We start from the raw sequence: 23,939 nt of genomic DNA, 5'->3' as shown, positions 1-23,939 counted from the left end.
ATGATCTCTTCCTTTTTTCCTGTGTCATTGTTCTAATTTGCCGATCATATTTCGATTTTAATCTTCCCACCTGGGTTTTGAAACGGAATGCCTTTATTTGTGTGATTTCTTTCACACTTTTGACTAAGAGTTATTTTCCACTTTTCATACACTTAGTCTCTCTTCAGAATTTATTCTTCTTTCTAAGAAACCTATTGTGATTGTTATAAAAGAATATAAAATCACCATGGCAAAGTATTACTGATAGAATATTTTGGACCCATGCCTTTCCTCACAGTGATACAAACAGTTTTAAAACAACTACCAAACTAATAAAAAGATGACAATATGTGCGCTGGCTGTCTTGCTTTTATGCACTAAAACCTGCTACATCTGAGCCATTATCTATTATGTTCGGCATGTAACAATGCTCTTTTGCGTAGTACTCTTAAATATAAATGAAATTTATATTTCTATAATTAAATTTCATTTTCAATCAGATCAGATCAGATCAGATCAGATCAGTCGCTCAGTCGTGTCCGATTCTTTGAGACCCCATGAATCACAGCACGCCAGGCCTCCCTATCCATCACCAACTCCCGGAGTTCACTCAGACTCACGTCCATCGAGTCAGTGATGCCATCCAGCCATCTCATCCTCTGTCGTCCCCTTCTCCTCTTGCCCCCAATCCCTCCCATCATCAGAGTCTTTTCCAATAAGTCAACTCTTCGCATGAGGTGGCCAAAGTACTGGAGTTTCAGCTTTAGCATCATTCCTTCCAAAGAAATCCCAGGGCTGATCTCCTTCAGAATGGACTGGTTGGATCTCCTTGCAGTCCAAGGGACTCTCAAGAGTCTTCTCCAACACCACAGTTCCAAAGCATCAATTGTTCGGCGCTCAGCCTTCTTCACAGTCCAACTCTCACATCCATACATGACCACAGGAAAAACCATATTAGTATTTATCAGTAGTAATAAGTATAAATGGTCTCAAGTTGTCACGTAAAAGTTGAAATTTATAGATTATATTGGTCTCTTAAAAATAAAAATACAGCTATATATATTATTTGGAGAAGGAAATGGCAACCCATTCCAGTGTTCTTGCCTGGAGAATCCCAGGGACGGGGGAGCCTGGTGGGCTGCCTTCTCTGGGGTCGCACAGAGTCGGACACGACTGAAGTGACCTAGCAGCAGCAGCAGCAGCATATATATTATTTGACCTACATTAAAAAGATTGGAATATGGAAAGGCTGAAAGTAAAAGAATAGAAAATAATTTACAAACCAAATACAAATTAAAAAAAATTAGGGTAGCTACATAAATACAAATAAAAGGCTTCGATTCAAAAAGGACTATAAATGATGAAAAGTTACTATACGGCACTAAAAAGCTCATTTAATGAGGAAAATAAAGTAATTCTGAAGCTATGTACCTCTAATAAAATAACCTCAAAATTTACAAAGCAAATATTGGTAGAATTTGAGGGAGAAATGGACAAATATCATATTGTTGAAAGATTTCAACATACTTCTCTCAATTCTGGATAGGTTGAGTAGGCAGAAAGAAAAGTAAAATAGGCAAGTTTTAATGACCATGTATAGATATCTGTACCCATCAATTAAAAAAAAGAATATATACATTCTCAACATTGCAATATTAAGACCAAGCAAACCAGACAAAACAAAACCACTGACCATATACTAAGCCATAATGCAAATCTCAACACATTTTAAAGAAGTGGTATCATGTCAACCACTGTGGTAGTTTTAAAACACGTCACAAAACCTTTTGCAATCCTCTCATCAAGTGATAGAATCAGTGTCCCCTCTCCTGGAACCCAGGCGTTCCTTGTGACTTTCAGTGACTAGAATGTGGCCTAAGGGCTTCTGCCCTTAGGTGGGTTAGAGAAAGTCATGTAGCTTCAGCAAGTTTTTCTTGGACAGTTTCTCGCTCTGGTGTCTTCCATGTAAGACATTTGGCTGCCCTGAGTTCCTGATGTGGAACCTCCAAATAGAAAGGCCAGGAGAGAGATGCCAGAAGAAATCCAGCTGTTTTGAGTTTCCCCTGCCCAGGCACCAGTCATGTGAATGGAGATCCCAATTCCAGTCACTTTCTGACTGCAACTGTCCAAGAGACTCTGAGGAATGCCTAGGTGAGTCCAGCCAACCTCCAGAGGAAAATGCATACGTGATTGCTATCACACTCTGCCCCTAGTAGTTAGTTCTACAGAAACAGATACTCAGAACCACCACATTCTCTGACCAAAATGCAAATAAGTTAGAAATCAACAACAACAATACCCGCCACCACTCCAGTATTCTGGCCTGGAGAATTCCATGGACTGATAGTCCATGGGGTCGCAAAGAGTCAGACATGACTGACTTTCATTTTCACTCATAATTTAAGAAACTACTAAATATCTCAGGACTGAAGAAGAAATTATAATGGAGAATGTTAAATACTGAATGACAGTGAAAGTAGTCTATATTTTAAATGGTGAAACACAGTGGAAAGAAGTATTTGATAAAATATATAAACTTAATTATTTATATTAGCAAAGAAGAAAGGCTAACTATTAATAAAGCACCCAGTTTTGAAAAACAACGAGGGAATTAAAGAAGGCAAAATAAAGAAATTAATAAAAGAGCAAAAATTAATAAAATTAGAGGATAAGAAAGGCATGGAAAACAAGTAGTGAATAAACACATGGCAAGATACTTAAACTGGTTAGTAATGAAAAATGAAAATCAAGACCATATTTTACATATACAATATTTACAGTGAAAAAGTCTGACAATGTCAGGAAATGTTGGAAAGATGAGAGCCCATTTATATTGCTAGTTCAACCTCCTAGGAAAGCAATTTCACATTCATTTTAAAGCTGAACACTGTCTATGCTATGACCCAGTAATTCTGCTCTGTGGCTTGTTGCCTAGAGAAACTCTTGCAACTGTGCATCTAGAAAACTGAAGGAAGCGTGCACTAATATTATATTAGGAAAAACTGGAAATAATCTAAATGTCCATCTAATGGAGAACAGATCTTTTAAAATGGCATGTTTACACAGAGGAATACTACATGAGCAGTGAAAGTAAGTGAGCCATAGCTACATGGAATGACATGGACAACTCTTTATAACAACTTTGGGTAAAATATCAACATTAAAAATGAAGCCTTACATGGTAAAAACATTTCATAAAATGTAGAGGGAATAATAAATTCAACATTCAGGATTGTGTTAGTCTCTGGAGTCAGGGAGACTAGCTAGGGTAGAGTGCATAGGTAGCTTTAACAGGAAAGGTAATTTCAGATATTTAGTTGGGTTTGGGGTTAATGGCTTGTTGTATTATTATACTTTATAATTTATATTCACATACATTTTCTTGTTGGTATTAAATATTACATCACTAAGATTTTAAGTGACATAATCCTGGAGAAAATTTGTTTATTATACTGATAAGAATCCTGAAACTTCCATTTATTTGCTGCATGACTGTGGAGAAGTAACTTTATTTTCAAATTTTATTTTCCTTATACATACATGGCAATGGGCTTCCCCAGGGGCTTAGTGGTAGAGAATCCACCTGTAAGGCAGGAGACGCAGGAGACTTGGATTCAATCCCCAGGTTGGGAAGATCCCCTGGAGGAGAAAATGGCAACCCACTCTAGTATTCTTGCCTGGAAAATTCCACAGACAGGCAGCCTGATGGGCTACAGTCCATGGGGTGCAAGGAGTCAGACAAGATTAAAGTGACCAAGCAACAGCAGCATACAAGGCAACAGTAATACCTTCTTGGGTAGTTGTGAGGATTAAAATAGATTATGTTTATAAAGGGCTCAATATTTACTTATATATGAACTTATTAAAAAATAGGAACTGAAACTGTAACTCAAAAATCTGTTTTGGGGGTACATGTGCATATTTTATCTGTTTAAACGTCTCAATATACTATATTTATAGCTGCAATTATATTACACTGCTATTTTATTTGTCTTAAAAGGATTCTTTCTCTTTTAATTATTGTACTATTATTGTGTGTTGTAGTATTATTGAAAAGTTCCAGAACTAATGACTTAATGAAACTAAAAACACTTAACTTTTTAATATCTAAATTTTTCACTCAAAGCAATCCCCTACAGCTATCTTATTTTCTCCTTTTACCTTCATTTGCATTATGAAAGCTAAATAATATTAATAATGATGATAATAATAGTAGTAATAATAATTTGACTCTGTAAAGGAACAACTGTGTGTGCGTGTTCTGTTGTTCACTTGTGTCCAACTCTACAATACCATGGACTACAGCCTGCCAGGCTCCTCTCTTCATGGCATTTTCCAGGCAAGGATATTACAGTTAAGTTGCCATTTCCTCCTCCAGTGGATCTTCCTGATCCAGAGATTGAATGAACATCTCCTGTGTCCCCTGCATTGGCAGGCAGATTCTTTTAACATTGAGCAATCCGGGAGGCCGCAAAGGAACATCTACCTTCTGCTATTAAAGTTTATTCTTATTGTATAACATCTAAGACATGAGACTTTCATGTTTATTTCAGTTCTATGTTTTTAAAAAAGTTGTATCATATTGCTATCGCTTATGCTATTAGAATGTTTAAAGTTGGGAAGATAAAATCCAAGATTTTATCCAAGGGTTACAGAAAGGCTTCTAACATTTCTTAGCACAGAGATCCAGAGGGAAAAGCAAACCCCAAAACTTTATCTGGAAGTGACAAGACATTGCTGGTTAGTTCTGACTTAACCTGGTTCTGATATAGCCCTACTCCTGAAAGACACTTTGAAATCTGCATTGAATTTAGAAAGAATGAAGGAACACTGATGAATGTGGTATAAATTTAAAATCTTTCTGGGATACTCAACCTCATATTAAGGCTTTTATTAGCAAAACAAACAGTGTTAGATATGAATCTATCAGTTCACAATTTATATATTTTTTTCTTTATTTGTCTGGTAGGGTAGGTTTGCATATCTGTGTCTAAGAGCCACACTTCAGTCAAAAGAACGATTTTGCTCATGAGGTTATAATAGAAACTGAACACAACAGTCGTTATCTCTGGGGTTCTTCCTCAGAACTGAGATTTTAAATAATAATCTCAGTCTCCCTGGGGAGTAAGAGATCTAACCCAAAACCCTGACCTACATAAATCTCAAGGGCAGAACTGAAGAATGGCAAGTTTAGGGAAGCTAAATTAGTATGCACAGATTTACTTCCCCCCTTTTCAAAATGAATGCAGCGCTTCTTCATACAGCTTTGTGACCTAAATTGTTCTATCCCAGTAGCTTTCATTCTATCGCCAACCTCAAATCCTGAACTCAGAAAAGAAAGTTCTTTCATGCTCATTTTCAGATCTTGCGGCTCCCACTGACAAAGCTTCATCTGGATATTCCACAATTAGGAAGAGGTAGGAGCCTTTACCCAAAAATTACATGCATGGTGCGTGAAGAAGCAGGTCTGCTGTGACCGAAGCTAAGGTTTAAACAATGTTTGAGGGGACACCCTGTGACTGAGAAAAGGAGGCTGTCAGAGATGTAGAACCCGGTTTTGGTTTCTAGGCCACCAACAGCCACTAAGGAACTAAAGGGAGAAACTTCAACTAACTCCTGAGAGTGTGTGTGTGTGCAGGTGTATGTAACACACACGGGGCACACATATGCTGGCATTTCCTCATAGAGGGCTTACGAGGGCTTTTCCTAAAGACCTGACTGTTAGCTTTTACCCTTGATGCTTACTTCTCACTCTTCCAGAACAGGAAGCACCCAGTTTGATCAGTAATAAGGTGAATAATATGTATTTTTTTAAGGAAGCTGATTGGAAATCTCTCAGCAGAAACAAGGTACAGAAGGCACAATCTTATTCCTAGTCTCCTGACAAAGCTTAACTGATGCAAACTTTCAAAACCTCTCTGTTTGCACTTCCTTGTCCGAATCCCATCCAAGAATCAAGCTCTCTTCCTAACTTCTTGTTCATATGTGAACCCTATTCTTTAATTTCCCTGAAATTCCAAAACAGTGAGACTAAGCTGCCCCATTATAGTCTGGACATTAATAATCGCCTCATTTCCTACTCCCAGAACTCACTCTGAAATAGTCTCTTTATTTCCTAGGGACAAACTATCGACTCAACTTCTCTTGCCTCCTACAAAGGGTAGGCAAAGCCCTACTGAGGCAAAGCCCTGTTCACCATTAGTTCATAAAAATCTCCGTATTTGTCCTTTCTTTGTCTACTCCTCACCTCATTCTACAGTTCTTCCCGGCTCTATGCACATCCACCTACACCGTCAAATCTCCCCAGACAAACACAGACAACATTAACATTTCCCAAGTGCTCCTTTATGGTGGATGACTGTGTCCTGCATCTTCAGAAAGGCAAAGAGATCCCGTAAACTTGGCCAGCCTTCCCACCAGCTGGAACAACATCTGTACATAGGAAGGAACGCGATATAAACAAACTAGCATCCCGACTGGCTGGGGCTGGGATAAACAGGTGCCTATGAGACCAAAGGCTCCATTAACAGTCACCGGGGTCATCAGGCCTCTTGTTTGCACTTGGTTTGGGAAAGCTTGCCTAAGTGAATTACTCACAGCGTCTGAAACTGAGACTCCATGCTGTTGGTAACCACAATACTTGTTTACATAACTCTTCCAGAGGATGTAATAGGCATTTCCCAAGATCTGTCAGCTCTGGGTCAGGATTAAATCAGCCATTTGTCTCTGAAGGGTGTAATACTGCCTGCAAAACCAACACCACCAAAATGTCTTTTGCAGCCTGTGGTGTATACATGTATGTGTGTGTGTGTGTGAATATATATTCCTCCGACCCTTTTAGAAGCTTAAGAGAAACATACAGGAAAGACAGGACTCTGGTTGGGTCAGGAGAGGATTTTCTTTTATTACACGCACCATCTGTTTTCAACAACCATTATTTTGGTTAGAAAACATTTAATGAGTGTTTTCTTTTTTTCCCCTTTCTTAAAATATTATATTTTTATTTATTTTTGGCCATGCCACACAGTATGTGGAATCTCAGTTCTCTAGCCAGGAATTGAACCTGTGCCCCCTGCATTGGAAGCGCAGAGTCTTAACCACTGGACAACCAGAGAAGTCCCAATGAGTGTTTTGTTTTAAAATTCATCTCATCCTAATCAAAGGATCATAACCAAAGAGAAGTGATGGAGAATAAGAATTGGAATGGTTTGCCCAGCAGGCCCAGTGAGTCCTTTAAAGGTATATTTCTTTCTTCTAATTACATTAGACAGTGATTGGAAGGATGGTCACTAATAATAAGGGTTTCATTGTCTCTCCTGTTTTCTTTGTTGCGCATACCCTAATGACTCATTCTGTGGTACTTGACAAGGAGCCCTGGAGGAGCCCTGGTCATGTGGTTCGTGGGGACAGACACAAGATTGTCAGACACCGGACTGGCTGTAAAGGAAAGGAGCCTGCGATGGCTTTAATATCCCGTGAGACAGAAGCATGACAGATTAGCGGGCAGCTCCTTCCTTCTCAGGAAACCAGGCCTCTGGCTATAGCTTTGTCTTAGCTCAGTCTCAGATCTTTATAAACACTTTCCCCCTGAACTTTAAAGGACCTGTGCTTTTCAGCAATACTTAATGCCCATGAAGCAAAAACTCAGATAAAGGGTTCAAGCATAAAATCTTACTGAAGAGCCTGATTTCTCAAAATGCTTTCTATAAACTCAAGACTTTACATTCAGAAAAAGATGACAATTGTGAACATTTTCACCAGAGAAAACACCAGCCTGAAAAAATGCTTGAGCCTTGGTAAAAGATTCTGAATCTCAATTGTTTTAAAGAAATACAAAAAGTTGTACCATTAGGGACCAGTTGTAGTCAAGGCCTTCCATTAAGATTCCTGGACAAGAGATGTTTAGAGACAGAGCAAGCCAGTTGGGAGGTAATAACTAGAATTACAGGGGATGGAACCGTATGATGATAAAATATCCCAGGAAGAAGAACTGTAGTGAGGGGAATATGAATCCTTATAAAACATGCATAAAGATATGTGGGTGTATGTCCAACACAAAAAAAGACTTGAGTCCATAAAAACAAGGACATGATGTTTACTTGGGAAGACACAATATTTACACGTCAGTTCTCCTCTAATTAATCCATCAATTTAATTCAGTTCAGTTCAGTTCACTCAGTCGTGTCCGACTCTTTGCGACCCCTTGGACCACAGCACGTCAGGCCTCCCTGTCCATCAACAACTTCCAGAGTTTACTCAAATTCATGTCCATTAAGTCAGTAATGCCATCCAACCATCTCATCCTCTGTCATCCCCTTCTCCTCTGCCTTCAATCTTTCCCAGCATCAGGGGCTTTTCAAATGAGTCAGTTCTTCTCATCAGGTGGCCAAAGTATTGGTTTCAGCATCAGTCCTTCTAATGAATATTCAGGACTGATTTCCTTTAGGATGGACTGGTTGGATATCAAGAGTCTTCTCCAACACCATAGTTCAAAAGCATCAATTCTTCAGTGCTCAGCTTTCTTTACAGTGCAACTCTCACATCCATACATGACTACTGGAAAAACTATAGCCTTGAGTAGATGGACCTTTGTTGGTAAAGTCAAGTCTCTGCTTCTTAATATGCTGTCTAGTGAAACAGTTGGCTTAAAGCTCAACATTTGGAAAACTAAGATCATGGCATCCGGTCCTATCACTTCATGGCAAATAGATGGGGAAACATTGGAAACAGTGGCTGACTTTATTTTTCTGGGCTCCAAAATCACTGCAGATGGTGATTGCAGCCACGAAATTAAAAGACGCTTACTCCTTGGAAGGAAAGTTATGACCAACGTAGACAGCATATTCAAAAGCAGAGACATTACCTTGTCAACAAAGGTCCATCTAGTCCAGTCTATGGTTTATCCAGTGGTCATGTATGGATGTGAGAGTGGGACTATAAAGAAAGCTGAGCGCCGAAGAATTGATGGTTTTGAACTGTGGTGTTGGAGAAGACTCTTGAGAGTCCCTTGGACTGCAAGGAGATCCAACCAGTCCATCCTAAAGGAGATCAGTCCTGGGTGTTCACTGGAAGGACTGATGTGGAAGCTGAAACTCCAATACTTTGGCCACCTGATGTGAAGAGCTGACTCATTTGAAAAGACCCTGATGCTGGGAAAGATTGAAGGTAGGAGGAGAAGGGGACAACAGAGGATGAGATGGCTGGATGGCATCACCGACTCGATGGACATAGGTTTGGGTACACTCCGGGAGTTAGTGATGGACAGGGAGGCCTGGTGTGTTGCGGTTAATGGGGTCGCAAAGAGTTGGACACAACTGAGCGACTGAACTGAACTGAACTAGGTTGGTCATAACTTTTCTCCCAAGGAGCAAGCATCTTTTAATTTCATGGCTACAGTCACCATCTGCAGTGATTTTGGAGCCCAAGAAAATAAAGTCTGTCACTGTTTCCACTCTTTCCCCATCTATTTGCCATGAAGTGATGGAGAAGGCAATGGCACCCCACTCCAGTACTCGCCTGGAAAATCCCATGGACGGAGGAGCCTGGTAGGCTTCAGTCCATGGGGTCGTTAAGAGTCGGACACAACTGAGCAACTTCACTTTGACTTTTCACTTTCATGCACTGGAGGAGGAAATGGCAACCCACTCCAGTGTTCTTGCCTGGAGAATCCCATAGACAGAGGAGCCTGGTGGGCTGCCGTCTATGGAGTCGCACAGAGTCGGACACGACTGAAGCGACTTAGCAGTAGCAGCAGATGGGACCAGATGCCATGATCTTAGTTTCCTGAATGTTGAGTTTAAATTTAATTAAGTACCAACAAAACAACAACAGTATGTTTTAAGAGTAATGATCACTAATACGAATTGCATGCTATGTGAAGTACTTTCTGAGTGTTCTCATCGCTTAAATAGTTTAATCCCTCAATAATCTTATAATTATTCACTTCCTCATTTTATAAGTGAGGAATTTAGGCAGAGTTTAAGCAACTTGCCTGAGGTCACACAGCCAGTAAGCAGCAGAACTGAGATTTGAACCCAAGGGTTCAGGCTCTAGAACTTAACCATTATCTGTGCTTTCACATCAATAGAACTGACGAGTGAGTCTAGAAATTGATTTAAATACAGGAGTTTAGATGGTATCAAATGTAGCGCTGTGGAACATGGGAGAAAAAGAGGGATAATCATGTGGCCATCTTATGTGGCCATCTGGAAGCAAATAAAGTTGAACCCCAGACTACTCTTTACCCCAAAGTATTTTTCAAATGTATTGAAAATTTTAAAATGTAACCATCTGAAGATAATCTGGGTGAGTGAATGACAGGAATTGGGGGACGACACTTAAATTTTATACTACTGGCAATTATTGTCTGTTAAAATTATTTGTAAAAGAGAAAGAAAATAAAATGGTAGGGCTGCCTACAGGGTGTGAGTGAGAGACAGAGTGTGTGTATGTATGTGTGTGCGTGTGCATGTGTGTGTGTATATGTGTGTGTGTGTGTGTGTGTAAGTGACATGAATTAATGCTAGTGCTATTCAGAGCTGTTCCTGAAGGAATCGCTCTCTGGAGGTTTACTCTACCCGGGAAAATGTGGCTGTCTCGTGTCTATGCCTATGTGATGCTTTAGATGGTTCACTTTTCATACTTTCTTATTAAGAGTATGAACTTTTCCTCCAGGTTACTGAATATAGTGTCTGAGTTTCTCTGAGTGAGAGATGGTGCTAGAATTTGGAGCACACTTTGGGGAAGTTCAGTGCCTATAAAAAGGCAGTTGTGCCAGATTTTCTGAAGTTTACATCGTGGTCTGCAAAAATTGTGCTGAAACAGCAGTCAGTGTTGATCACAGTGGACAAGTCTGTGTGCTTTTCCTGACAGGTGCAAATCCTTCTTTTGGGTTCATTTACTAGTTTATAAGAAGAACACAACAATTCTGAGTTTATACATATATATCCAAAAGAAATGACTCAATACATTTGATGGGTTTCAATGCTATCTCAAGTAAGCTTTAAAGCATCTTTGTTTAGTCAAGTTATAGATTGTTCTCAGTAAAAGAAGCGATGGTTTTTACCCTGCATGGGACATGGAGGCAATGACGAGAAATGAGTTGAACTATTTCCAGTCAAATATTAGTTTTTAGAAATCTGACTGGCTGTAAGCCTTAATGTTAAATTAATGTTGTCTTTTTATTATGCTTAAGAAATGTCTGTATGCAACCACCTGGGGCCTTTTCATCAATTATCTGAAAAGGTCTGCCTTTTTTGCCCTGAGGTGTGAGGAATTTTGTTTAAGCTTATGACTTAATAATAAGGCTTGGTAACTATTTTGGGCACCACACACTCAGGCGTCTTCCTTTCCACTCTGTTGCCGCTCGCTGTATGTTGTCCCTCTGTTGGGATTGTTCTCTGCTTTAATATTTTTAAAAATAATTCTTTATTTTGTTGTTCAGTTGCTCAGTTGTGTCTGACTTTTTGCAACCCCATGGACTGCAGCCTGCCAGGCTTCCCTGTCCTTCACTATCTCCTGGAGTTTTCTCAAACTCACCTCCATTGAGTCGATGCTGCCATCCATCCATCTCATCCTCTGTCACACCCTTCTCCTCCTGCCCTCAATACACAGTTACATATAGAAAGTATGGAAAAAATAGACAATACAAATGATCAAGGAAGAAAAAAATATAGAAACAAGTACTCTTAATATTTTAATATGTAGATAAGGGTACCCTATTATATCAATCTTTGTTTTTCACAAATTGAAAAAATTCACATCATACAGGCTAACATTTAGAAAATCAACACAGAATCGAATGAACTTGGAAGTGGAGCTCCCCCATCTATTGAGGTAGCTAATATGATTATTCAAATCATTTTCTAAGCAATTGCCAGTATATTTTATATATTCTGCATACATGTATATGAACGCATTTTTTTTCACAAATTTCTATGTAAATTGTTCTACAACTTGCTTAAAAAAATATATATAGTAAAAATAATGTACATATCTTCATGTTAATGTATACAGATATACCCAATTTCTTTCAAGGTTTGGATAGAATTCTGTTACATATCTATATCCTAATCCTAAGATAGTTATATAACTAGCTTATAAATACTATAATCATAATGGATGTCTTACTTTATAATTATTTCAGTTTTAAACTTTTAATCTACTTATATGCTATAGAAAAAAACACGTTCAACAAAATCAGATTATTTTCAATACCTCAGAAGGACCCTAAAATATTGAGATAAATGCTTTTAAAGTTAAGCATTCTAATATTTGTTTAATACATTCCCCTGTACTTTATATTGTTTACTATACTAACTTGTAATTTGAAGGTTCTCATCATAACTTTGCTGAAAATCTTGCTCATTTTAGAGTTACCCCTTATTTGAGATTTCCTGTTAAATAATACTTATTGATGAAAACTCAATAAAGATATCATTTAAATAGTTTGTATGAGGAATAAAAGAACCCAGGGCCATAGGTGAATAGTAACTTTATCTGTCTATATTAACTATATGCCAAAAGCCTATATAAAGGAATTTGAAAACTCCTAACTAGTTTCTGTTTGATAAAAATGAAACATTTTTGAATAGATGAAATGGAGACTAATCCTGTTTAATTTTTCATTCTGAATCCTAATTTTTAAGATTTTTTTTTTAAAAAAGAAATGAGCTCTCTAAATGTATTTTCAATATGTTTTTACTTTTTAAATTTGGGAAAATGTAGTAATTTATTCTCCTGTTGCTTTGCTTATTCAGCAAGGAGAATCCACTCAGCAAAGATGCAACTAGGTATTCAAGATGAATAATCTCTAAACTCCAGTACTATTCTTAGTTTCAATTAAGACATTGTTAAGCTCACTGGTGACCAACCACTCCAACCCTTGCCTCAAGCTGTGCCTTACAGCAAGCTCCTACCATCAATATGATGCCCCAAAGGCCATCCCAAAGGATCTAAATTACAGTCACACAAAGAATATTGAGTGCATAGTTTGGTTTTGTCCTGACTTTCTTCCTGCTGTGCCAAATGATTACAAGGTTATGAGGTTAAAGTGTGCTGGACGCACCAGACACTTTTTATATTTTAGCCCTAACTTTGCCTTACTTTGTTCTGCCTTGTGAGACGCCTGGAGGAAAACTCTTCTCTTCCTTCCCACCAAAGCCTAGAAAAACTCATCAGATATTTTCTCTCGGAAATTCTGACTCCTGAGTCATTGGTGGGCTGTGTACTCACACACTTCCCATCCCTTCCTTCCAGGGTTTAATCATAGTTGTCGGTTTGGAGGAGGAAAGGGTGGATTCCCACATGTATAAACTCTAGAATGAGAGGTTATGAAAAGTCCAAATGTCCCTGTGTCTGAAATGGCTAAAGAGAGAATGTCTGCAACTCAAAGGTCAGGGACTTTGGGCGAAAGGCTTGCTGAGAGAGCATGCCTGGCTAGGATGCAGCCAGCTTGTGATAACTATTACAAGATCTGCTCAGGAGCAACTTGATGCCTCTGCCCCTTTGGAAGTGAACACCTGCCTGAAGTTAATGTAATACATAAAGGAGAGAAAGAATAGCTCCCTCCTGTTGCCTTTCTGAGGGAATAACCTTTTTTTTTCCCTCCAGGTACAAAGTTTAAATGAAAATGCCAGGATTCACTGCAGTGACAGAAATTTGATTCCCAGACAGGAAGCGTAAACAATTGTGTGAATGGAGCCCACGGAGAACCTTCAGACTGATTTACCAGGAGCTCTTTGGGACTCCTCATGCAAACTCCACTCCCTAAGTCAGAAGAGGCAGAGTGCTTCTCCACACTGTGACTTCCACAGTGAGTGCAGGTGCCCACTGCAACTACAGTAGACACCGTTCAGCAGGTTTGCAACACTGACACATTAAGAACTGGCAGACTGAAGACTTTTTGAGAGTAAAAGACAAAATGAAAACTTAGTAACTTGAGGTGGGGTTAGAGAAAGTGCAAGAGTGGAAAGTGCTTGAGCCTGGAGGAGTGTGGAAAATGAAAATTCACTATTGAGAAGAAGAACATGTGTTTTGCAGGAAAGCCTGCTAGTAGTTAGATCCAGAGGGAACAACAGGAATAAGAAGAGCTACGATGAAATTAAAAAAAAAAAAAAAACTTTAAAATGACCATGATTAGAGGTCATTTAGCATTTGAAAAATAACAAAGCATTGGTAATCACATTGGAGCTATTTATTGGCTTCCAAATCATGGGCTAACGGAGCTTAATCTAGGCAGGCTGAGGGAAGAAAGGTCAGACTGTCTGTCCCTTCACAAAAATAATAAATATAATACAGGGACTGTGACCGAAAGCGGGAACTTCAAAAATGTTGTTCTCAGCTCTAGAATCTAAATATGTGGCACTGTGACTATATTTGAATTAAATCTAAATGTAAAACCTGGGAGAGAATCTGGTATGCTTTCACACTCTGACTGGGAACTTAGCTTTTATAGTTTTTACTACATTTGAATCACAATGATACTCTTTTTCTTTTCCCACCAGAGTAATTCACATTTTTCCTCTCAATGTTTACTTATTCTACGTACTACTTGATACCAAAAATAAACCAACATTTTTTAAAAAAGAAAAATATCTTACCAGTTTAGTTTATCCACTAGTTTACAGCAGCAGAATTCTTTGAAACTAGAAACCATGGGAATATTTCAGGATTTGGAACTTGTGCATATAAACCAGCTGGGCTTTGTTTAAAATTTTAAAGCCTTCAAATATTTCACTGAAAGAAACCCAAGATATCTTTTTTTTATAGATGTCAAGAGGTCACATTTTTATTGGTTCATCTGTGTGTCAAATAAAAAGTCCTTAATATTTTTAACCACAGTAGGTCTCTAGGTTCTCTGCCCAATCACCCTATATCATCAAGACGGGTTTATTATGAGTCTAATTTTTGCTAAAATACAGTACTTATTTGTGGGAATCACATTTACTCACACTTGTCCATCTTTCTATTAAAAGGAATTCAAGAAACAAAAGAAGTAAAATTTTACAAAGCACTTGCTCTTCTCTGGGTAACCAGGTTACATTTCAATTTAGAAACAACTGTTCTGAGTGCACTTGTGTGCACACACATACCCATGCTGAAATAATCTGCATATTTGGGGAGAACTCATTTTTATTCAGCTAAACCTTTCCCCTAACTTCTCTATTCTCCATGAAAGTTATGATGGGACGTTGTCAGACCAGGCGGTGAGGTTCTGGCACAGATAAGAGAGGGGGAGATGCATCCTATCACATCAGCTTTTTCTTCCTCAAGTCCAACAGTATATTAGGGGGGTACCTATAAAGCGAGATGATACTTCCCATAGTAGAATCTGGAACATTCTCAAAGCAGCTGCATATATACTTATTTTCAGCTATAGCCCTGCTTCTCTTCCAGTGCTCTCTGTAAGGATTCTGCACTTAATCTTTACTGCTAGTCCCTACCCTGGTAGCTCCGTTGGTAAGGAATCCACCTGCAAAGCAGGAGACCCAGGTTTGATTTCCTGGGTGGGGAAGGGAGAAGGAAATGGCAACCCACTCCAGTATTATTCTTGCCTGGGGAATCTCATGGGCAGAGGAGCCTGGCAGGCTACAGTCCATGGGGTTGCACAGAGTCGGAGATGACTTAGCGACTAAACCACCACCACATTCAGAACAAATACACACACACACACACACACACACACACACACACACACCTGTCTGTCTGTCTCATTGTCTCAAAGCATGAAATGGATCTAGGGTCACCTAGCATCGTCAACAGAAATAAGATGAGCACTTAAGAGTCTGAGCTCCCGACCAGGCGTGAGTGCCATCTACCCCTCCATGAGCAGTGCCACTTCTGGGAACCTGAGTTGTATTCTTAGAAACAGCTGCAGAATCTAGCAAGGAAATTTATGTAATTAGCGAAGCAGGCAGAGATAGGATTTTTGGCCTCAGATTGAAATTCCACTTCATGATTCCAAGGTGGAGAGTGTTTTGTTATCTACCCACGTGGGACTGATTTCCCTCTTAGGCCTCTAACTCAAATACCAGTACTGTGGCGAGGGCCCAAGAAACTGCAAGAGATCGAGGAAGAAAATTCTCATGCATCCACTCCCCAGAGTTTGGGATTCACAGTTTCAGGTGAAATTCAAACAAGGGAAGCAAAGTTGGGGATCTCACACTATTTTCCTTGTGAGGCGGTGGTGTCAGCCACCCCAGAGGTCCAGGACTGTTCACTCACAATGACTCCAGAGCAGTGTCCTTTATCCAGGGATTGGGACAAAGCTGCACATTCTTGCTTTGAGGTCTTTCTAGGGGTGGAGGAGGGACTTGGTTGACTCTCCTTGCTCTGTGCCCTGACATGAAGCCTGAGAACCCTCTCCCTCGCTTGAGGCACCATGTCATTCAACATCCCCTCTTTTGTTTGTTTATTATGCAAACTATAGGCGTATCATCTCAATTATAAACCCAGACAGGGGCTTTCCCCTCCCCACACCCGCATCCCTGTCGCCTAATAAATTGCCCTGGGTGAGCTGGCACCCGCCCTGTGGAACACATCCGCACAAGTCCTCTAGCTCCCCAGGTGGCAGCCCGGGCAATGTCCAGAGCCCTTGGTGGGTCAGCTGATGCATGGTCCTTGGGCCATTCTTCCAGCTGAAGGGCAGACAACAAAGAGGAGGAAGGGAGGGGACCAGGGAAAGAGTGGAAACCTAGCAAAAAAAAAAAGAAGGGGAGAGGAACACAAGCATCAGTAGCGCCAGCTTCAAGTCATAAACCTTTGAGTCATAAAGAATAGCTGATGAGTGGACCAAGAGCTGTTTAAGTCAGAGTATTCCAGTACCTGTCCCAGCTTGATTTAAAACTTTGACACATTTCTCAGCATCTGCCTGTGGCTTTCGGGGGTGCTGCCCTCCTGGACTTGGCGGTTAGGCGGTCCCATCTCCCTTTCTCCTCACTCAGAGGGTTCTCGCCCTGGACATGTCTCCCTACTTTCTACTGCTTTTCTTCTCTCTCTTTTATTGGCATTGGTTAAACCTCCAGGATGATTTGGCTTTGAAACCACAGAAAGCTTGCTGCTGCTGCTGCTGCTAAGTCACTTTAGTCGTGTCCGACTCTGTGCGACCCCATGGACGGCAGCCCACTAGGCTCCTCTGTCCCTGGGATTCTCCAGGCAAGAACACTGGAGGGGGTTGCCATTTCCTTCTCCAATGCATGAAAGTGAAAAGTGAAAGGGAAGTCGCTCAGTCGTGTCCGACTCTTTGCAACCCCATGGACTGCAGCCTACCAGGCTCCTCCGTCCATGAAATTTTCCAGGCAAGAGTACTGGAGTGGGGTACCATTGCCTTCTCCATAGAAAGCTTACTGCATGCTAACTCTTGCTTAAGAGAGAGGACTTTTATCAGGGAGGGGGACAGGAGAGGTAAGGACAGTCAGTGCCCCTCACTGTTTTGGGGAAACATTATGTGGAGGAGGGGGTGATATTAGGATGGATCTGGGGTGTTGGCACTGGGGGAGATAGGCCTATAAGACATTATTCTATATCTAAGCAAAGATTCGGACAAGACTGAAGCTACTTACAACGTATGCGTGCAACCTAATCTACTCATCTCTCTTCACCTTAAAGGTACCATCTCTGTGTACAGGAAACAGAACTGAAACCTCGATGGTGAATACATTTGTTCACAATACTAGCATAAATAGCTGTAACAACAAAGCTAAAAATTCCAAGAGCAGCTTTCAATGGAGTAAAGAGTGGTAGGGATCTTTTAGGATAAGCTGTGAGGGCTTTTTCAAATAAAAGTCCTGATCCTAAATTAGCCCATACTCCCCCTCCCTGATTCTTCTGAAGTGAGACTGATAGGTTTTATGTGCCTCTGTCACTTAAGGAACTGTATCCCCAGAGAGAACAGTTCCTGGTCAGCATCCCTTCTGAGATACAGAACATATAGAATGTATCAAATGGTAGAGTGGAATGTGGGCCCATGTTAGGAACACTGCACCTCATGTTGTTGTTAATTGCTAAGTCAAGTCTGACTCTTTAGGACCCCATGGACAGTAGGCCTGCCAGGCTTCCCTGTCCGTGGGATTTCCCAGGCAAGAATACTAGAGTGGGTTGCATTTCCCATCAGGCTTCTCTCTCCATGGGATTTCCCAGGCAAGAATACTGGAGTGGGTTGCCATTTCCTTCTCCAGGGGATCTTCCTGACCTAGGATCAAATCTGGATCTCTTTCGTCTCTTGCACAGGCAGGCAGACTCTTTATCACTGAGTCAGCTGGGAAGCCAGAACTTCAAGTAGAAGGTCTATAAATCAGTATTTGTAGACTGAAGGGACAAACTATTTCATTCTGATATGAACTCTGCTGGGAGGGATTGGGGGCAAGAGGAGAAGGGGACGACAGAGGATGAGATGGCTGCATGGCATCACTGACTCAATGGACGTGAGTCTGAGTGAACTCTGGGAGTTGGTGATGGACAGGGAGGCCTGGCGTGCTGCGATTCATGGGGTCGCAAAGGTCAGACACGACTGAGCGACTGATCTGATCTGATTAAAATACAGGTAGATGTTTTTGTGATGAATAAAATACAAATTTGTTTCAAAGTATACTAAATTTATAACAGCATTTTTGGGAGGGGTACACTTCAGTCAATAGGAAATAAAAGGAAAGATAAAATTCTGCAGGCATTTACAAAAGCTTTTTCCTTCAATAAAGAATGTAAAACTGAAAGTTTAGGAACCAAGACTGACGAGTGCGTGCCTAGATAATGGAAACTTCTGATAAAAGAAACACTGTCATTACTATTATTGGAACAGCTTTACCACTTAATAGAAACATCATAAGAAGGAGTTCAGGAAAAGATAAACAAGCGTAGGAAAATCCCATGGATGGAGGAGCCTGGTAGGCTGCAGTCCATGGGGTCGCACAGAGTCGGACATGACTGAAACGATTTAGCAGCAGCAGCAGTAGGACCCTGGTAGAGAAACTGAAACAATTCTGGAGATTGAAGAGTATCAAAGTAAAAGCAATTATTATCTTGGCAACTAAATGGTGGTAGGCTATCGTTTTATATAACTGGGTTTGGAGATGCTTAAATGCTTATCGAACTGGCAGATCTCTCTCGGGTCATTGTCTGCACTGTGAGGTTGACACTAAATAGCCTAAGTAAGACTGAGCCTCCTCCCTAAGTCATAACCAGATATTGTTAGTAGTACAGGCATGCTCCTGACATGCATACACTAACAGCTGAAGGATAGTCAGGTAGCCTATTTTTTTAGCTCCAACCTCATTGCTTAGTTGGTAAAGAATCTGCCTGCAATGCAGGAGACCCTGGTTTGATTTCCGGGTTGGGAAGATCCCCTGGAGAAGGGATAGGCTACCTATTCCAGTATTCTTGGGCTTCCTTGTGGCTCAGCTGGTAAAGAATCTGCCTACAATGCAGGATACCTGGGTTCAATCCCTGGGTTAGGAAGATGCCCTGGAGAAGGGAAAGGCTACCCACTCCAGTATTCTGGCCTAGAGAATTCCAGGGACTATACGGTCCATAGCACGACTGAGCAACTTTCACTTTCACTTTTGCATGTCTGTTACCTTGTTAGTACTCAATTAAAGTCCATCCTTTTATAATACGACCACACTTCCTTAGTATGTTAGAGCTGTGACATAACACAAATGTTAATTCCTACATTTATAGAACATTTTACCTCATTCTATTAGTATTGGATTGTTTGATTGGTGAACTGCTGATCAACTTTAGGAGAAAGGAACATAATTAATCACTTTGTGTTCAGCACTGCCTGCAAGACCTCTCAGAAAGTACCCAGGACTAAGAAATGCTTTTCAAACTGGATGGCAGGCTCCTTAGTCTAGGGCTGGCAGACATTTAGGCGGAGGAGGAGTGACCCCTCCAATCTCACGTAAGGGGTTCATTCAGGCAGATGAACAAAGTACCTGTGGTAGCACCAACTGGGTAGTTCTTCCCTTTGTGTGTGTGGAGTGGGGTGGGGAGGTCATGGGTGGTGATGCATTATGGTGAGTGAAACAGTGGGAAGCAGAAGAGAGCTGTCTACTGCTTCTAGAACAAAGTAGCTAAATGCATTCAGCAGGCAGTCAGGGAAGAAGGAGCCAGCAAAATCGAGATGGTACCCATGGTCCAACGTGGTGAGATAGTAATCATCCAACCAATGAGAGTAGCCTGGTCTTTGGCCAATGCAGCCTGACTTCTTCCCTTGGTTTCCTAGCATCTTTCTGCGACATCTTATCTCCTGATATTCCCTTTGAAGACTTTCTGTGGCACTGACTTTAACCCAATCTTATCTTTATAAAAATATTAACTGGATCTTGAGCTAGAAACATCACTCCTCTGGAGCAAGCAGTACACACCCAGAGGAGATGATTATACTTATACACCAGGAAAGAACTTTTTTAATAATGTGTGTTTATTCTGGAGACTTCTCCACCAAAGTTTTTGCAAATGTTCTACACAGAAACTTGACTGTGTTGAAACAGGACTAAAGTTGTTTGTCAGCTTGGATAATTCAGTAGAATAACCTGCAAAACTATATTAGTGAAAAAGGAGCTATGATGACTGTGAAATTAAATCCAAATCAGAAGAGACTGTGAGCCTGGACTTCCCACTTCCTGGTGGGTTTTGCAGTATTTTGTGAGCACAAGCTTGTGGACATGAGATAGCCCTGGAGACGAGTAAAGGAGACCACCATTAGAACAGGTAAGCAGCAGAATGGAGACTGATCTGGCTCTGGAAGTGGTTCTCAAGTTGTTTTCTTTGCAGTCGCATTGCCAGATAAAATGCAGGATGCTCAGTGGCACTGGAATTTCAGATATATATCAAGTAATATCTTAGTACACAAAAATATATCACATCATATCCCATGTGATATTTGGGATATACTTAAAAAACAAAACCCTCACTGTTTATCAGAAATCCAAATTTCACTGAGTGCTGGTTATTTTTATTTGCTAAATCTGGCAACTTTATTTCACACCGTGGTCTAAATGGATTTTCAATGTTGTTAAAAAAAAAAAAAAGGGCAGATGAAAGAAGGGTAATTGGCTTTATTCAGAAGGCAAAGAGCTTAAAGTGGTTTGAGCATGATACACTGAAAAGGTGACTGCTAGATAAATGGCATATAGACTGAGCAGCAGTATTTCTATATTTCCAGAGAGATTCTGACCTTGTCACAAAATTTTCTAGTTCTGAGCACTTAGTTTCAACGCCCAGCTAGTGGTGTCTCCCTGAATGAGTGAAGTTCTGCTGGCACAGAACTGTTAGTTGTGACAGCGGACCCAGGGCCAGGATTTCTGTTTGCCATGGCTCTTTTGGAAAGGAAGATTTGACCTGGCTTCCTAAAACTTAAACAGTTGCTACTTCAGCTACATTTTCCTGAAGAGTATAGCCAAAGCATCGGGAAGCTCCAATGAAACCATTAGCATCCACACCTCTGTGGATTCCCCTACCCTGGCTAAATGAGCTGACCACACCTGAGTGGCAGTGACTCTCTATCCACTCAGTCTTGTGGCTTGACAGGAAGTAGGATGAGTGGCCTCCTTTGGTCCATTTCCTTAAGCACATATCGTTATATTGGCTCATCTGAATCAATCAGATGATTAGAGAAGTCCAGAAAGCTAACCCAGAAAAAAAGTGTTTGGTTCACTCCTATTACGCTCCCCTAGTGGTACTGCTGCTGCTAAGTCGCTTCAGCAACTGAGCACTAACTAAACAGACCATCTTTTCTCTCAGGCTTTCCTTAATGGCATGATATCACAGAAGTCACATGAGCTCAGGTCCCAGCATCTTTTTTTGACCACCCACCGCTGCATGTCATTCTCTTCCCACACAGCTGATGAGCTATTAAGCCCAACACATCTGACCTCTGCAGGGCATCTCCCATTGCCCTTGCCACCACCCTCACTCAGGGCATCATTACTTCTCATTAGGACCACTGACCATTAACTAGTCTCCTAGTACCTGATCTCTCTGCTGTTAAGTCATCTTATTTAAACTGATCAAACAAGCCAACTTGAGGCTGCTGACTAATTTTTTCTCAAACACGCCTTTGATTGTGAGTTTGGCCATTGAAAATCCACCAGAGGTTTCCTATCTCACACCAGGTCTGCCTACAAGAGAGGAAGAAGGTGGGGGCTGGCAGGTGAGCCCAGTGGGTGCTGCTAATTAGCTGCCCTGTAGCTCTTGAGAGAATTCCTGTTTGTCAGAACTGGCAAGAAAGGAGGCAGGTTTCCTGAGCCCTGAACCCACTTCCATATGATGAGAATGAAGAAAGTTAGAGAAATTGTGTCCAGTTCATCTCCTTTCAAAGGAAACAAAACCATGAAAATGGACTGAATTCTGAACAAACAAATCAGAAGACTTCAAGAAGACTTGTATAGAGCTGAACTATACAACTAGAGGAAATGAACAAAAGACCTTTTCTAGTGGAAGAAATCTGTGTACATTCTAGGGTAAACACTCAGCAAGAAGATAATTCGGAAAATGGTTAAAAAGGGAGTTAAGGAAGTAAAAGATACAAAAGCTTACAGAAGCAGACTCTGCCAAATCGCCCTTTGTCTTAACATTTCCTAGGTTCTTAAGACTAATTGGTTCAGACTTTTTCTGAAAGGTTGCAGTAGAATTTAATCTTCATGTTAGGGATTTGGGGACTCTTTAGTAAGCAACTCTGATGACACAGAATTACATGTATTATGTGTGCGACCTGGACCATAGCTCCCTTTGGATTTACCTGGGTTCTTACACTCATTTCCCCGAGGATTACGGATTAAAACTGAATGGCTTCTCAGTGGGGAAACGTTTTATCTTCTGGGTCTTGACGCTGTTATTTGTGGCCTGATTGATGCCTAAAATCAGAGTCCAGCCCCCAAGGAATGCACAGCTTTTCCCGTGAGTCTGGCTATGTGAGAATTCGCCACAGCAGCTATGAAAACCATCTTCTATGGTAACTGCCATTGGATCAGTGACTTAACTCCAGAAGGAGCCCCACAAAACAGTATTTCTTGAGTCCGTACAGTCTTGCAAAGGCATCACCTGCATGGATTATTTTCGTTGTCAAATCTCCAACTGGGCATTTTATGAAGCCATGATTTAAAACAAAAGCAAAAACTAAACTTCTTATTTTTAGATCACTCAATCAATCAATCTGGTCTTTTATGACTCACAATACTACTGAGTACCATTTACTTAGTCCATGTAGAGTCTTACTTTGTTTTCAAAATAAAAAACCCAACAAATTCCTATTTTCTCTTCATTTTTTCTGCCCCAAGGGATATAGAGCATCTGAAAATGAGGATCAGACTAATTCTTGCAAATAAAGCCTCTCTATGCCACAGTGAAAACATTTCTAGTAATGCTGCCACACTGGACTCAAATCTCCATTTTTTATTTCTTAGAGGTCACATCTAAAATAGAAACTGTGTCATTAAGGCTTTTCTTAAATAAGTAAAGCAGCACAGTTTTTAGAGCTGCTTCTCTATAAAGAAATGTACTAATATGAATATTAGATGGCTTTCCAAAATTCTAATGGGTGGCCAAGCCCGTATTATTTCCCAGATGAAACTCTTCTTCTCAGAGCTCTAATCTGTATCTAGATTTGTCCCAGATCCACTCCAGTTTTTTGTATCATCAGGTGCCAGAAAGGAAAATCTAAGAGGGTTTAAAAAAAAATCTTTTACCACCAACAGCAATTGGTGCCATTTTTACTGTACCTATCATGAAAATAAATGAGACAAGTCCCTGAAATTGATTTTACGCTTAAAATACATAGACTGATGGTCAGGATATTATTGCTAATCAGGAAAGGGAGTGGAAAGGAACACAGGAACCTCAAAGGAAAGGAAAGGACACAGAATCTTTTGTCTTTTGTCCTGAGATGGAAATAAACCCTCTCCCATCATGATAAGCCTCCTTTTGATCTTCCTCTTGGAATAAGGAGAGGTAAACAACTGGAT

General features: G+C 40.5%; 1 protein-coding gene and 1 non-coding gene across 6 annotated transcripts in view; both read right to left on the bottom strand.

The window, feature by feature from the left end:
• Nucleotides 1-23,939, bottom strand: part of DLC1 (DLC1 Rho GTPase activating protein) — a 522,282-nt gene that overhangs the window by 59,645 nt on the left and 438,698 nt on the right. The window lies entirely within an intron of this gene.
• Nucleotides 7,022-7,094, bottom strand: TRNAG-UCC (transfer RNA glycine (anticodon UCC)). The gene has a single exon. It is a non-coding gene; the product is annotated as a tRNA-Gly (tRNA).

The sequence above is a fragment of the Bos taurus genome, chromosome 27, assembly GCF_002263795.3.
Source record: "Bos taurus isolate L1 Dominette 01449 registration number 42190680 breed Hereford chromosome 27, ARS-UCD2.0, whole genome shotgun sequence".
NCBI classification, from domain to species: domain Eukaryota; kingdom Metazoa; phylum Chordata; class Mammalia; order Artiodactyla; family Bovidae; genus Bos; species Bos taurus.
Note: the sequence above shows the minus strand (reverse complement) of the source record. Positions and strands in the feature narration are given on the sequence as shown.